This window comes from Sitophilus oryzae, unplaced genomic scaffold, assembly GCF_002938485.1.
Source record: "Sitophilus oryzae breed Bouriz unplaced genomic scaffold, Soryzae_2.0 scaffold_1007_pilon_pilon, whole genome shotgun sequence".
Taxonomy (NCBI): Eukaryota; Metazoa; Arthropoda; class Insecta; order Coleoptera; family Curculionidae; genus Sitophilus; species Sitophilus oryzae.
In genome coordinates, this window is record NW_022145624.1 from 1,013,290 (window position 1) to 1,029,287 (window position 15,998).

The window sequence follows — 15,998 nt, forward strand, 5'->3', positions numbered from 1 at the left end:
GAGTAAAAAATATACATTTATGATGTTTTTTACGCAAAAAATGTCTCTTGGAAAAAAACGCTACGTGTAATGAAATTACCAATACTTTTTATCATTGACATAAATTAAACATTTTAACTAATAAATAGTTATTGGACCGAAATCATAAATTTGAAATGTTTTTGCGCCAAAAGCTCAACAGAAACTGTCTTATCGTCATATTTTTTCACTCTGTAGTTTTATACAGGTACGGACGAAAAGTTATTACTCTTTAAACCAGTAAAAAATATGTAGGTGGCGCCCCCTACAAATAAGAGCTATATTGACATCAAAATTAAATTTCTCATGTCAAAAAACTCCCAGACATCAATTTTCATCCAAATATTGACGTTACTTCAGAAATTATTTGGAAAAAATCGAAATAAAAATGAAACTTCTACACCCTGTATGTCCGAAACTAAGCATTTTAGGACATACATTTATACGAACTCTTTTACGTATTTTTATCTGCAGAATATGCTGCCGATGTTTTCGGAATACAGTTCGGACCACCCTGTATATTTCTAATTAAAACTAATACCAAATTTTAACTATTTTATTTTTTTACTCCTGACTATCCCATCTAGCTGTAGCCAACAGCTATAGATGACCAGAAATGTTAGTTTTCTTGTTTTTAAAATTAAAATTTTTAATATTTCAATTCTTTTTCATCATGGTCTCTTTCCTTTCGAAAAAATTCCTCGGCACCCCCCTGTCGATTTTGTCAAAAACCCATAGAGAAAGGTAAAAATTAAGAGAGTGTTTTTTTGAATGTGATATGCTTGCATAACGTTTGTGCGCAATCCGTAGCGCATAGCGCATGGTGGCAGATTATTGAACTAATTACTGTCATCAGTGTCATCCAATTTTCAAAAACTTCATCTGGGCAATCGGCACATCGGCACATCATAACAAACATTACCTAGCGACATTTGAGTAAAGAAAAGGATATCCCAATTTTTAGTTTTCTTGTGTTTAATGTGTGACCAGACTTGTGAACCAGACAATGAAAATGTCTTTGAGAGGTAGAGAATATGCAATAAAATGGTAGGGAAGACAAAATTTATTCAAACAATTTAATATAGAGGTCAGATTGATTTTAGGCAATAATAGGCAATCAATAGGCCTGCATTCCCTGCTTAGAAGGCTTTGTTACCTTTCAAGGCCAAGGTATTCAGCCCTAAACAACTTTAATTAGTACATACTACATACTACTTTCAAGAACACCAAAAGTGAGCCAAAGCTACACTGATGGACGAGCTGATGGAAAATTCCTCTGGGGAAAAAGTCGGTCCATCCATCCAGTTTTCTTAGCTGTGATACTAATTTTAACAATAGTTAGGTAATTATGTAGGTTTTTAAATTTAGGTAGGTTAATAAGTAGTTTAGTAAACATAGTCAATGTGTGCTAATATTTAAACCTAAAAATGTCTAAACCAGGTATTTTATCCTATCAATGTGCGACTTCAAGGTGTTTAAACAAGTACTTTCACTCTATTACCGATGAAAATTATAAAAATAAAAAGTTTTTTAGATTTCCTGATAAAGATAATATTAGACGTAGAAAGTGGTTTCAAATCATGGGATTAAATTATTCCGATAAAAGGTGCTATTTATGTGAAGAACATTTTGAAAAAAAGTTTTTTTCTGATTCTACTAGAACTAGATTATCAAAATATGCCTTGCCATTTAATAATCAGAAAATAATTATTATTCAAGATATTCAAGTAGTACCTCCTCGTGATTCTCAAAAACCTACAACATCTACAGGGTTAGCAACTAAAAATGTGGATATTTCAGAAATTATTTCGAAGAAAAATCGATTAGCAATGAAAATAGCCCTTTACCAATAAATTACTTAAGAAAAAGACCCTTAAATTCAACTCCTAACCTACCACCGCGAAAAAAACATTTTCCTATTCTATCAAAGATAAATGAGACTCGTGTACATAACTTATCACCTAGAAAAAACAAATTATATTTTGAAAATAAAAGTCAAAGAAGTACTATTTGCAAAATAAAGAAAGATTTATTCAAGTCAAAACAAAAACTAAAAAAAGCTTATGAAATTTCAAATACAGCTGTTTTTAAAGATCTTGAAAACAACCTTGATCCGGCAACTTTGTCATTTTTTCAAAGCTCTTTTACAAACATTAAAAAAAAACGAACTTGGAAAAAAATTGATAAAGTGTATGCGTTGGCTTTGTACAAGAGGGGTCCCAAATGTTACAACTTTTTAAAAAGAAGTTTGGCACTTCCATCCAAGAGTACTTTGAAAAAACTTTTAAAAGATGTGCCATTTGAAGCAGGAATAAACGCCCACCTCATGCTAAAGCTATCAAATAGAGTAAACAAAATGAAGCCCATTGATCGATACTGCATTTTAATGTTCGACGAAATATCCTTGTCAGAACAACTCACATTGTGTTCCTAAGTTTTTCATTTTTATGTAATGTTGTGATATACGTACTTAGTTTTTAGTTCTGTTGTTTAATGGACCAAGATACATTCTTTAAATAAAACTTTATTTTGTCGTTAGTATCCTAGTTCATTAGTCAAAGGTTTTGGTTTCTATTTAAACCTATGTTATGTGTTACAAAAAGTTTTTGTTTACTAGAATATTGTGATTTAACTGTTCATTAAAGTATATGATGATTCATCTTATTTTAGCCAATGGCTAACTTTTTTAATATTGATCGTAGAAAAAAGTTTAAATGAGCAAAGTTGAAGTAAATTTAGTATTGATTAAATTTAAAAAATAAGCAAAAATTGCCTAAATCCATTTTTTTGTCAAAAATTCAATTTTTTAAATGGAACAACCTGTATATTATTAGTTAAAATTAAAGATTTTATTATTCTGATTCCCAAAATACCAGTTAATAATGAAAACAAGTTTTTTTAAAGTAGTGCGGCATGGTAATGAGAAAAATAAAACTTTAAACCTAAATAGCGCTAAAACGGCTGAACCAAATATCAATTTGTATGGTAAATCAGAACAATAAAATCTTTAATTTTAATTAGTAATATACGGGTGTTTCATTTAAAAAAAATTAATTTTTAACAAAAAAATAGATTTTGGTAATTTTTGCTTATTTTTCAATCATATTCTTAATCAGTACTAAATTTACTTCAACTTTACTCTTTTAAACTTTTTTCTACGATCACTATTAAGAAAGTTAGCCGTTGGTTAAAATATCATGAATCACCCTGTACAATATTCATTATATTTAGAGATCTATTTTTGTTTATGTTTGTTAAAAAAGTTTACCAAAATGTAATTATATTTTGACAATCAAAATAAGTCAATAAATATTTATATTTTTTAATTAATTGTTTAATTAAACTCCATAAAGAATTAAATCTTAATTTGGATCTGTTAAAAATACAGTTCTGTAAACGTTCAAAAAAGTTGCTCTGAAAGTATTAGCAGTTTTTTAAACGATTTTACTGCTTTGCAACTGTTCTGAACATTTACAAAACTCTATTTTTAACAAATTAAATAAAAATCCATTTACAGATTCATTTAAAAAGGCCGCCTTAGCACTGTTGATAAAAAAGAAACCTGTATTTCAACCGTTTACTCTTTTAGTTGCTGTCCGTAGTCAATAGCGGCGCTGTAAACTTAATGCCAGCTGTTTGCATTGAATTAAACACTCTCTTTTTTTTACTTTTCTCTATGCAAAAACCGAAATCTTTCAGATCGCAACTAAAATATTCCTACTGATAGTTCATTTTATCTAGAATTGACTGCCGCAAACTGTTTTCCGAATTCTCTAACAGATTTCGAGTTATTTGAGAAAATCTACAAAAGAAATATTTTTATCTGTTTTCCGAAACATTTAACACCAAATATCCCTGGAACAAAAAGTGTCAATCTTAAAAACGGCACGGTTCTGTAAAGTACACCTTCAGCACTACAACATATTACCAAATAAGCAAAATCGATTTTCTAAAATGGTCTCTTTCTCTATTTTAACATCCAGTATATCCTCCACTGCAGCAACGAATCCTTCGGGAGAGCAGTCCTCCGGGATAGATACGTCCACTTCAGTGATCACGGCAGTGATCTAGTATTTTTCCAATCTGATAAACATATAATTACAACCACACCACCGCACCATCCTACTGTCCTCTGTCATTTCTACTAGACTAGACTATCATTCGTACGAGACCCCGATAACAGCCTCCAGCTGACAAGTAGTGTGACACCAGAAACAAAATAGGCCGCGCTTCGCGATAATACCCACTTCCGCTTTCCCGCTTTAATCGCGGCCTCGTTGGCGGAAAACAAAAGAAAAACAACGATGGCGCTGGCGAGGAGGCAAAGGAAACACGTGACGTCACGACGCGGCGCGGCGGTTACCCCAACAATGGGGTAACTGGGTAATTGCGGACGCGCGACTACATATATCACGACGACTGCTGGGATATCTGTGGCGTTCCGGGAGACACATAGGAAGGCAGGGAAACGTTGTACGAACAGGATAGGCGTTTAGTTTGTGTGTGTTTTTTCTTGTTCTTTTTGTGCTGTGGTGGAACGTGCGGAAACACGAGCTTTGCATAACGACGCTTGCTCTAATCGGGAAATAAAGTAAAACAAAGCCTGGCGGTTAGATAGGGGGTTTATTCTAGTGCAGTTTTATCGTTCGGGCGCATAATGTTTTTAAAAAGAGTCACTGATCTTTGTATTTGTGTTAGATTATTTTTTATATTATTATTATTCTGCTGCGACGTTTGAGGCTTTGTATGTTAATTCCATCACATTTATGTGAATGCTTATACAGGGTCGCTTTTATGTACGAAAACGGTCGATTATTAGGTAAAATATACAAGGTACCGCAAAAAGTTAAATACAAAAATTATAGGGTTATTAAATATCTATTGGCGAGTAATAAATTTATGTATACGGGGTCGGTCATAAAGTCGTAGCACATTAAAGTTTCATTTTTTTAAACAGTATATTATTGCATATATTACTGTAATGTATTATGAGATGAGCAAAGAAACTACTAAAGTGTATACCTAAAGTATGTACAAGGATGCATTTCAGTAAAATATTTTAACTTCTATAGGGTGGCTCAAAAAAGGGTGAGTGGATCGGGATGATTTTTTTTAAATGGAACAACCTGTATGTTCTTGCATTTTTGGCTTCCTTTCAAATCACTTTACATAATCCTAACATATGAATAAATATAATTCGATAGTTTCAGAGATATTAATAAATAAATAAGAAAAATATATTTTTCAACCTTCATCGTATTTACTTTAGATAGTCTATACTTACTTTGCTATAAATATCGTAATCTTAAATCATACCGGATGTTCAAAATTCTACGCCAAACTTTCTAAAATATAAAATAACTTTTCTTTTTTTTATTAGATGGAGAATTGAAAAATGAACATTTTTTTGTATTTAAAGTATTTCAAAAATTTTATGGTTTCGCAGATACACCACAGTATTATTTTAAATAGGCTAGGTAAAATACGAGGGAAAAAATCATTTGTGGTGGGTTTGATAAAAATTTACTAGGGAAAATGCCATATGAAATATAAAACTGCCAATATCTGCAAAACTGTTAAACATTTTTAAATACTCTATACTCGTAATAAATTCCTTGAAATAATAATTTTTATACACGACGATAAAATTGCATTATCGTCTCCCAAAAATTAATCTTTTCGGTCTATAAAATACCATTTTATCGTGTTGTATATAACTATTATTACCCTTGACTGCAGTCAGAGAAGTAAGTTTTATTGCTAAGCACATTATACCAGTTTCAAAGTCATTTCTACTTAATTCGAGTTTTTACAAATTTATTTGTATCGAGTATTTGTAGTTTTATTTGTCCCATTTACGAATGATTATTTTTTTTATTGGAAAAAAATATCCATTAAAAAAATTTAGCTGTAACACCAGAAGAAAAAAACACTTAAAACAACTACTTCCTGCCCTCCCAAACGAATTATCCCAATCTGAGGCTCGTTTATAAAGACAGACCAGCTAGGAGAAGAAAAAGAACAGAGAAACTGAGACTAATCTGCGACGGAACAGCATTAAACTGGAATTTGGCCCGAACCATCATCCTGCATAATAACGCCCGCGGGATTTTAATTGTAATGGATCGGCAATTGCCAAGGGACAGAGGAATAAATCAGAGATAAAGTGGCAAAGATGAAGGAGAGCAAGGGAAAAAATGTAGCTTGGGTCCATCTTGACACTCTTATAAAACGGTGCCTTGTCGTAAATCAAGCGCGCTGTAATGATATCAGAAGAAAAACAAGAGTTTCAGAAGTTTTAAAATTTGTTTTCAATGTCAAAATTTTAGGTTGTAGCATTTTTTATTTCCTTTAATAAAATTGAATTTAAAAATCTATTTTTATTTAAATTTCTTAATATTGGCGCCATCTATTTGCTAGATGCCAAAGATATCAAACTTCATTTATTACAGTTCACTTGTCTTGTTTATTAGCGCCATCTATTCGCTATATGCCAAACTTCCTTAATTGCATTTCACTTGTCCCGATATTTAATTTTTGATTAGCGCATCTATTCGCTAGATGTCAAACTTCATTTATGACAGTTGGGTTCTGAAACTGAGAACTGAGAAGAAGGTCTTTTTTCTGGGAATTTGGATCTGAAAAAGACGCGTGTTTCGGCGTCCGACAAATTTTCCAGTGAAAAGCACTCTGAATCCACTTTTCGATTTCGATTGCATGGGTATCCGATTTGGAAATTTGAAAACCTTGTAAAGTATGCAATCCAGAGTATAGATCATATTTGTTTGGTTTCTTCTTGGAATGATCACCGTAAGTTTATCCGCCATTTTATGTAGCCATATCTAACTAAATTCTGTTTCAGTTATTTCCGTTTTTTATTTCGTCTATTTGAGTATTTAATTACTGGTTTGGATCGGCATATGGTTTGAATATATTTATGCAAAGCTGATTTTCAGACCGTAAGTTGTTTCTTTTATTGAGTATCTGTCCTGAGAACTATTTTTTATTTATAGAGTAACTACCACATGGTACTCAGTAACTACCACATGGTACTCAGTAACTACCACATGTTACTCAGTAACTACCACATGGTACTCAGTAACTACCACATGGTACTCAGTAATTACCACATGGTTTGCAGTAATAATGCAGTAATTATTGTATGTTTCACCCACTTTCATTTTGTATGGACCTATGCAGACCTTAAGACAGTGTTCCTGACATTACAATCGTTCTTTTGGCTGATATCGAAGACTTCTCCTGCCATAGTCATCTGCATCCACTTCTGTTAGTCTGGAGAATACCTAACTACCTGTTTACATCATAAGAAACTATATACAGATAAGTCTCTCTTAAGTTTGATACACAAGGTACGCTTTTATTTTATAATTTTTGAGACAACAGATTTAATAACCTGGTAAATTATCACTATTTATCCCACATATTGTAGTCAAAATTATTTTTTTTTTAACGTTATAAGTTATAATTTGATTCGTACAGTACGCTCTTACTTAGCTATGATATTTTATATGAAAATTATTAACACGTATTCATTTTAAAGGTTTTTGTACACGACATGTTTCGAAACATCATCGTATTGAGACATACATAAATTTCACCTGTTTTTATTAAGTAGCTTACTTAGTTCAAAGAATACAGTTACTAAATTCAAATCTATTTAAAATAACTGGCGGTTATATTGGGATCACTGTGACTAATTGATGATACTTGTGTTCGTTTTTAATAAATGTTTAATGTAGGATAGTTATATTTCTGACTTTTATTCCTGATAAACATAATAGACCCTTAATGTTGTTGATTACTTTATTTTAGCTATGTTGTGATATCGTATTTTTCTTTTTGTTGTGACAGTGTTATGACTCCTTTTATTGTTAGTGTAACCAAGATGATACAAGCTTAATAATTCAGTAGCATATAAATAAAATAAAAGCACTACTAGTGTCAACTTAAAAAAAACTCTTTTTTTCTAACAAACCTTTGAAAGCGTCCGAACAGAAAAAAACTGGTACAAAAACAGGGCCGTTGCATTGATTAGCCTCCTTTTTCCTCCTCATCAGGGATTCAAACCTGCGGCGACCAGCTCGAAAACATTCACCCGAAAGTCTTCGATTTTCGCAGGGGTTCATTTGCATGTTTTTCATCGGATTGGACGCAGCTACTGCTAGCCATTGGCCTTTTTCGTCTCTTGTGCCGACACACAGACGATTTACTGAATAATGCATGTACGTCGCGTGAAGGGTGGGGGCGGGGGTCTCTTTTAACCTTTTTTCGGACTCTCATTTCCACAATTCTTTTATCGAGTTTCGGAATTAAAATCCTTAGACTATATAACGTATTGATACGTCATCTTGTTGGTAATATGCTGTAGCCAAGATATTATCAATAACCATAAAAATTTTCTGGAATTTGTTTAAGAAAGATACAGTACTCAGCAAGAATGTTTTAAAGAAAGCTACTATTCTATGTTAAAAAATAAAAAAAATTCTTTGGGTAAATATTTTTTTCTTTTTTATTTCAACTAAAACCGAATTATAACGAGAAAACTTTCCTGGACTGGGTCCTTTCGAACTGGATGGCATGTGTCCATCAGCAGTTTACCAATAGCTGAAGAAGTATGATTTTTCAGTTGTGGGATATAAATTCATTTTTAAATAACATTATTATCATCAAAAGAATATATTAAAACCGAATTATAACGAGAAAACTTTCCTGGACTGGGTTCTTTCGAACTGGATGGCATATGTCCATCAGCAGTTTACCATTAGCTGAAGAAGTATGATTCTTCGGTTGTGGGGTATAAATTCATTATTAAATAACATTATTATCATCAAAAGAATATATTAAAAGCGAATTATAACGAGAAAATTTTCCTGGACTGAATCCTATTGAAGTGGATGGCATATGTCCCTCAGCAGTTTACCAATAGCTGAAGAAGTATGATTTTTCGGTTGTGGGGTATAAATTCAATTTTAAGTAACATTATTATCATCAAAATAATATATTAAAACCGAATTATAACGAGAAAACTTTCCTGGACTGAGTCCTTTCGAACTGGATGGTATATGTCCATCAGCAGTTTACCATTAGCTGAAGAAGTATGATTCTTCGGTTGTGGGGTATAAATTCAATATTAAATAACATTATTATCATCAAAAGAATATATTAAAACCGAATTATAACGAGTAAACATTCCTGGTCTGAGTCCTTTCGAACTGGGTGGCATATGTCCATCAGCAGTTTACCATTAGCTGAAGAAGTATGATTTTTCGGTTGTCGGGTATATATTCAATATTAAATAACATTATTGTCATCAAAAGAATATTTTAAAACCGAATTATAACGAGAAAACTTTCCTGGACTAAGTCCTTTTGAACTGGATGGAATGTGTCCATCAGCAGTTTACCTTTAGCTGAAGAAGTATTATTCTTCGGTTGGAGGGTATAAATTCATTATTAAATAACATTATTGTCATCAAAAGAATATATTAAAACCGAATTATAACGAGAAAACTTTCCTGGACTAAGTCCTTTTGAACTGGATGGAATGTGTCCATCAGCAGTTTACCTTTAGCTGAAGAAGTATTATTCTTCGGTTGGAGGGTATAAATTCATTATTAAATAACATTATTATCATCAAAAGAATATATTAAAACCGAATTATAACGAGTAAACTTTCCTGGTCTGAGTGCTTTCGAACTGGATGGCATATGTCCATCAGCAGTTTACCATTAGCTGAAGAAGTATGATTTTTCGGTTGTGGGGTATAAATTCAATATTAAATAACATTATTATCATCAAAAGGATATATTAAAACCGAATTATAACGAGAAAACTTTCCTGGACTAAGTCCTTTTGAACTGGATGGAATGTGTCCATCAGCAGTTTACCATTAGCTGAAGAAGTATGATTTTTCGGTTGTGGGGTATAAATTCAATATTAAATAACATTATTATCATCAAAAGAATATAATAAAACCGAATTATAACGAGAAAACTTTCCTGGACTAAGTCCTTTTGAACTGGATGGAATGTGTCCATCAGCAGTTTACCTTTAGCTGAAGAAGTATTATTCTTCGGTTGGAGGGTATAAATTCATTATTAAATAACATTATTGTCATCAAAAGAATATATTAAAACCGAATTATAACGAGAAAACTTTCCTGGACTGGGTCCTTTCGAACTGGATGGCATGTGTCTATCAGCAGTTTACCGTTAGCTGAAGAAGTGTGATTTTTAGGTTGGGGGGTTTAAATTTATTATTAAATAACATTATTATCATCAAAAGAATATATTAAAACCGAATTATAACGAGAAAACTTTCCTGAACTGAGTCCTTTTGAACTGGATGGCATATGTCCCTCAGCAGTTTACCATTAGCTGAAGAAGTATGATTCTTCAGTTGTGGGGTATGAATTCATTATTAAATAACATTATTACCATCAAAAGAATATATTAAAACCGAATTATGAAATTCTACACCCTGTATCTCCGAAACTAAGCATTTTAGCACATAAATTTATTCGAACAGTTTTAGTTATTTTTATTTGCAAAATATGCTGACGAAGTTTCTTTAATACAATTCGGACCACCCTGTATAATCCGAAAAAAATAATATTACTCCAGCATTTAATAGACATAAATTAATAAAGTTCTAATACATATAAGAATTTTCAGAAAAATTAATGGAATGCCATACAAAAAATGAGGAAAAATACAAGGATAAAACATTTGCTGCCTCCTAAATTCTTAACGAGATATCCTCGAAGCAATTTCAAAGAAAAAACATTCAAGAGACACAATATTTTTATTATAATTCGGTTTTATATAAGGGGATGAAAAAAGTTATTTCTTTATTAAATTTAGTACGTGTGCTCTTTCCATATTAAAAATAAATACGTGTGCTGTTTTTGTTTTTGTTATGGCTGATTTGGGTGACGTGAATTGAGAATGATGTATGAGAAGAGAACCTTTGAATTTTAAACTGAAACATTTAAAGTCTGTTTTTTTAATATCATTCGGTATACATATACAGTGTGACCCACTCAAGACCGGGCACCCTCCATAAAATCTGTGTTTATAGTCCGATTTTGATGATTTTTTTTTCAAATATAAAGTTTCAAAAAATGTACTTTAGGGCTCAATGTCATGTTATTTCACAAAAAACAAGGCCTACTTAATAAAGTTTTTGTGGTGAAAAATTTGCAAAATCATATTAGTGATTTTTTTTTCAAAAAATTTGAGTACACCCCTACATTCGGCATCCCCAAAACAGTTCTGTACAAATTTCGTTTAAAAATATTAATTATTAATAATTCTGCAGTTAAATTAAATAATTCCCTATTTTTGCCAATTTAACGATGAGTTATCACGTAACCCTTGAAAAAAACAATCCACAACAATGGGTTTTATTAGCTGTCAATTCTTGCAGCGTAGAATTGAATATTAATTTAATAGCACGCAGAAAAGTGTTGTATCAAGAAATATTATTTGCATTATGGAACAATTAAATATTAGGGATAAAATTGAAATTATTCGTTTAGTGGGTGATAACTATCTTCAAGCAGGAGAAGCTGCCAGAGAATTTAACAACAGACATCCCGACAGACCTGCAGTAAGTAGAAGCACGGTTCAACGAATAAATAGAGTTTTTAATGAAACTGGTTGTGTGTCAAAATACTTACTAAAAAACAGAAGGCCGGAACATCGAATAAATAGGCGGAATGAGGAAATATTAGAATATTTTCGTAACAATCCTCGTGCAAGCATTAGAGGCGCCAGTGTTGATTTGGATATACCAAGGGAAAATATTAGGAGATGTTTGCGAACTAATAAAGTTAAACCCTTTAAACCAAAGATTTTACACACTTTGGAAAACGGAGATGATGTTAGACGATTAGAATTCTGCTTATGGGCTCAAGCAGAGTATTTAAATAATAGAAATTTCTTAAAAGAAATTTTATTTAGTGATGAGGCAACATTTAGTACAAACGGAGTAGTATCCTCTCAAAATTCGCGATTCTGGGCAGTCGAAAACCCTGAATGGGTGATCAATACAAGAAGACAGTATTCTCAGAAATTAAATGTGTGGTGTGGCATACTTGATGATAGAATCATTGGTCCATATTTTTTTGAGAGAAATTTGAATAGTCCAACGTTTTTGAATTTTCTGATTAATGACTTTTGGGATGCAATACATAATTTACCATGCCAAACCCGTTTGAATTTAAAATTTCAATTGGACGGATCACCTGTGCATAACGCGGCAGTTGTCAGGGAATGGTTAAATGAAAATTTTGAAAATAAGTGGATAGGTCGAAATAGCCCGCTAATTGAGTGGCCACCGATATCCCCGGACCTAACACCCCTTGATTTCTTTCTTTGGGGTTTCTTAAAGCAACAAGTTTACAAGTCTAGACCTCAATCTGTAGATGAACTACGTATTAGAATTACAGAGGCTTCTGCAAATATTACACCACAGCAGCTTAGGAATGTAACTGTTAATCTAAGAAGAAGATGCGACAAATGTATTGAACTGAATGGAGGGCTGGTAGAAGCAACTAGAATTATTTGAATATGTTTAACTTATTATTCGGTTATTGTGTTGCTTGTAGTATTTTTATCATTGTTTGTAATAAAACTCGTTGTCGTGGATTGTTTTTTTCAAGGGTTACGTGATAACTCATCGTTAAATTGGCAAAAATAGGGAATTATTTAATTTAACTGCAGAATTATTAATAATTAATATTTTTAAACAAAATTTGGTACAGAACTGTTTTGGGGGATGCCGAATGTAGGGGTGTACTCAAATTTTTTGAAAAAAAATCGCTAATATGATTTTGCAAATTTTTCACCACAAAAACTTTATTAAGTAGGCCTAGTTTTTTGTGAAATAACATGACATTGAGCCCTAAAGTACATTTTTTGAAACTTTATATTTGAAAAAAAAATCATAAAATCGGACTATAAACACAGATTTTATGGAGGGTGCCCGGTCTTGAGTGGGTCACACTGTATGTACATACACGTTTAAAATATATATATTTACATTATTTTTTATTTAATTATACATTATACACACGTTAATAAATAAATAATTGTCTTGATGATCAGTCCACTGTGACTGTTAAATAAATTTTGCATTATCGACTTAGATATTCTATTATTATAAAGATGAGACTATAGAATACAAAATTGTATATGCATTACTCAAAAATGATCGATATATTAGTTTACGTTTTAATAAATATTTTGTTTCGTCTAGGTACAAGCTAATTTAAATTTCGGTGGTGACAAGTGGCCTCACTTTCAGCTGCCGTGTTACCTGTCCCCTCTCTTTCCTTGTCTAAGTTTTCCTTGAATCCACCGCCCAGTATAACAGTTTGATAAAAAAAAATCTAAATTTATCTAAAAATGAAGTATTTGAACATGTCCAATTGGATAAATCGAATCAGTCGTTTGAACAAGAGAGATAAGGACAATGGCTTCGGCAAATCGATTCGATACATTTGAGATGCGAATCGTCAACAGTTTCCTCTGGCGTTGACAGGAGACGAGTACGTAATACACGTCAGCGTGTTCCAGAATAGGGGAGACGCGAGTAAACCAGGGGAGAGGGGGACAAAAAGAAACAAGAGGAAAGCGAAAACGTCGGGGAATAATGCAGATGAAATTTGCCAGATTAAAACTCCGATCTAAAAATGAAACAAACGTAAATGATTAAGAATATAATCGTGATATGTGTTGCAATGTTTATTTTAGAGGCAAGTTATGGAATAAAAAATTCTCTGCCAACATAAATAAGTTGAAAAAACTATACAAAACAATTTTAGTTATAACGTTGTCTTTAATTTTGAATTTTCAATTTAAGTTTTGAAATGCGTGTTTCACATAATATTATTATAATATTATGTGAAAAAAATAAAAAAAAATGTAAAATATAAATATAAAATTAAAGAATGCATAGAGAAGCTGAATAAATTAGGCAAAGAAAACAAAGTCCTCCTACACTGGGTGCCTGCTCACCGAGGGATAGAAGGCAATGAAAAAGCAAATAATCTAGCTAGGAAAGGAGCGAACACTCCACTAACTGGACCAGAACCGTTCTGCTTTCCAAGTGGTAACCAACTCAAGGCGGAACTCAAGAACTTGGAAGATTCCATCCGCAACCTGGAATGGAAATCTTGCAATGGTCTAAGACACTCGAAGAATTTTCTGAGGGCTTATGATCAAGAAAAATCACAGAACTTCCTGGGTCTGAGTAAGAACAATCTTCGGATTGTCACGGGGTTTTTAACAAGACACTGTCTCCTCAATGAACACCTCAGTAGATTGAAACTAAGAAGAAACGGCGAATGCAGATTCTGTGGGGAAGATGGGGAAACACCAGTACAGCTCATCACTGAGTGCGCCGAGACGACAACCATTCGTGCCATGAATTTTGGTACGACTGATATTGGAGATGGAGAACTACCCTCTATAAAACCGTCCCAGATACTGGCTTTTGTCAAAGCCCTGGGACTGTATGATGAGTTATGATTCAAGAAAGGGGGACACAATGGATCTGTAAGGTCGAAGTGATTAAACCTCCTCCCACTAATTCTAAATTCTAAAAAAATTCACATAATAGCTAGAATATACGGGGTGGTCCAAACTGTATTCGGGACACTTCGGCAGCATATTCTGCAGATAAAAATTAGTAAAAAAAGTTCGTATAAATGTATCTCCTAAAACGCTTAGTTTCGCAGATACAGGGTGTAGAAGTTTCATTTTTATTTCGATTTTTTCCAATTAATTTCTGAATTAACGGCAATATTTTGATCAAAATTGGTGTCTGGAAGTTTTTTGACAGGACAAATTGATTGATTTTGATGTCAATATGATTCCTACTTGTAGAGGGCACCCCCTTCATATTTTTTAACTAGTTTGAAAAGTAATAACTTTTCGTCGGTACCTGTATAAAACAAACGAGTAAAAAATATACATTTATGATGTTTTTTACGCAAAAAATGTCTCTTGGTAAAAAACGCTACGTGTAATGAAATTACCAATACTTGTTATCATTGTCATAAATTAAACATTTTAACTAATAAATAGTTATTGGACTGAAATCATAAATTTGAAATGTTTTTGCGCCAAAAGTTCAACAGAAACTGCCTTATCGTCATATTTTTTTACTCGGTAGTTTTATACATGTACGGACGAAAAGTTATTACTCTTCAAGCCAGTAAAAATATGTAGGTGGCGCCCCCTACAAATAAGAGCTATATTGACATCAAAATCAAATTTCTCATGTCAAAAAACTCCCAGACATCAATTTTCATCCAAATATTGACGTTACTTCAGAAATTATTTGGAAAAAATCGAAATAAAAATGAAACTTCTACACCCTGTATGTCCGAAACTAAGCATTTTAGGACATACATTTATACGAACTCTTTTACGTATTTTTATCTGCAGAATATGCTGCCGATGTTTTCGGAATACAGTTCGGACCACCCTGTATATTTCTAATTAAAACTAATACCAAATTTTAACTATTTTATTTTTTCACTCCTGACTATCCCATCTAGCTGTAGCCAACAGCTATAGAGGACCAGAAATGTTAGTTTTCTTGTTTTTAAAATTAAAATTTTTAATATTTCAATTTTTTTTCATCATGGCACCCCCCTGTCGATTTTGTCAAAAACCGAAATCTCTCAGATCGCAACTAAAATGTTCCTACTGATAGTTCATTTTATCTAGAATTGACTGCCGCAAACTGTTTTCCGAATTCTCTAACAGATTTCGAGTTATTTGAGAAAATCTACAAAACAGATATTTTTTTTCTGTTTCCCGAAATATTTAACGCGAAATATCCCTGGAACAAAAAGTGTCAATCTTAAAAACGACACGGTTCTGTAAAGTACACATTCAGCACTACAACATATTACCAAATAAGCAAAATCGATTTTTCAAAATTTTT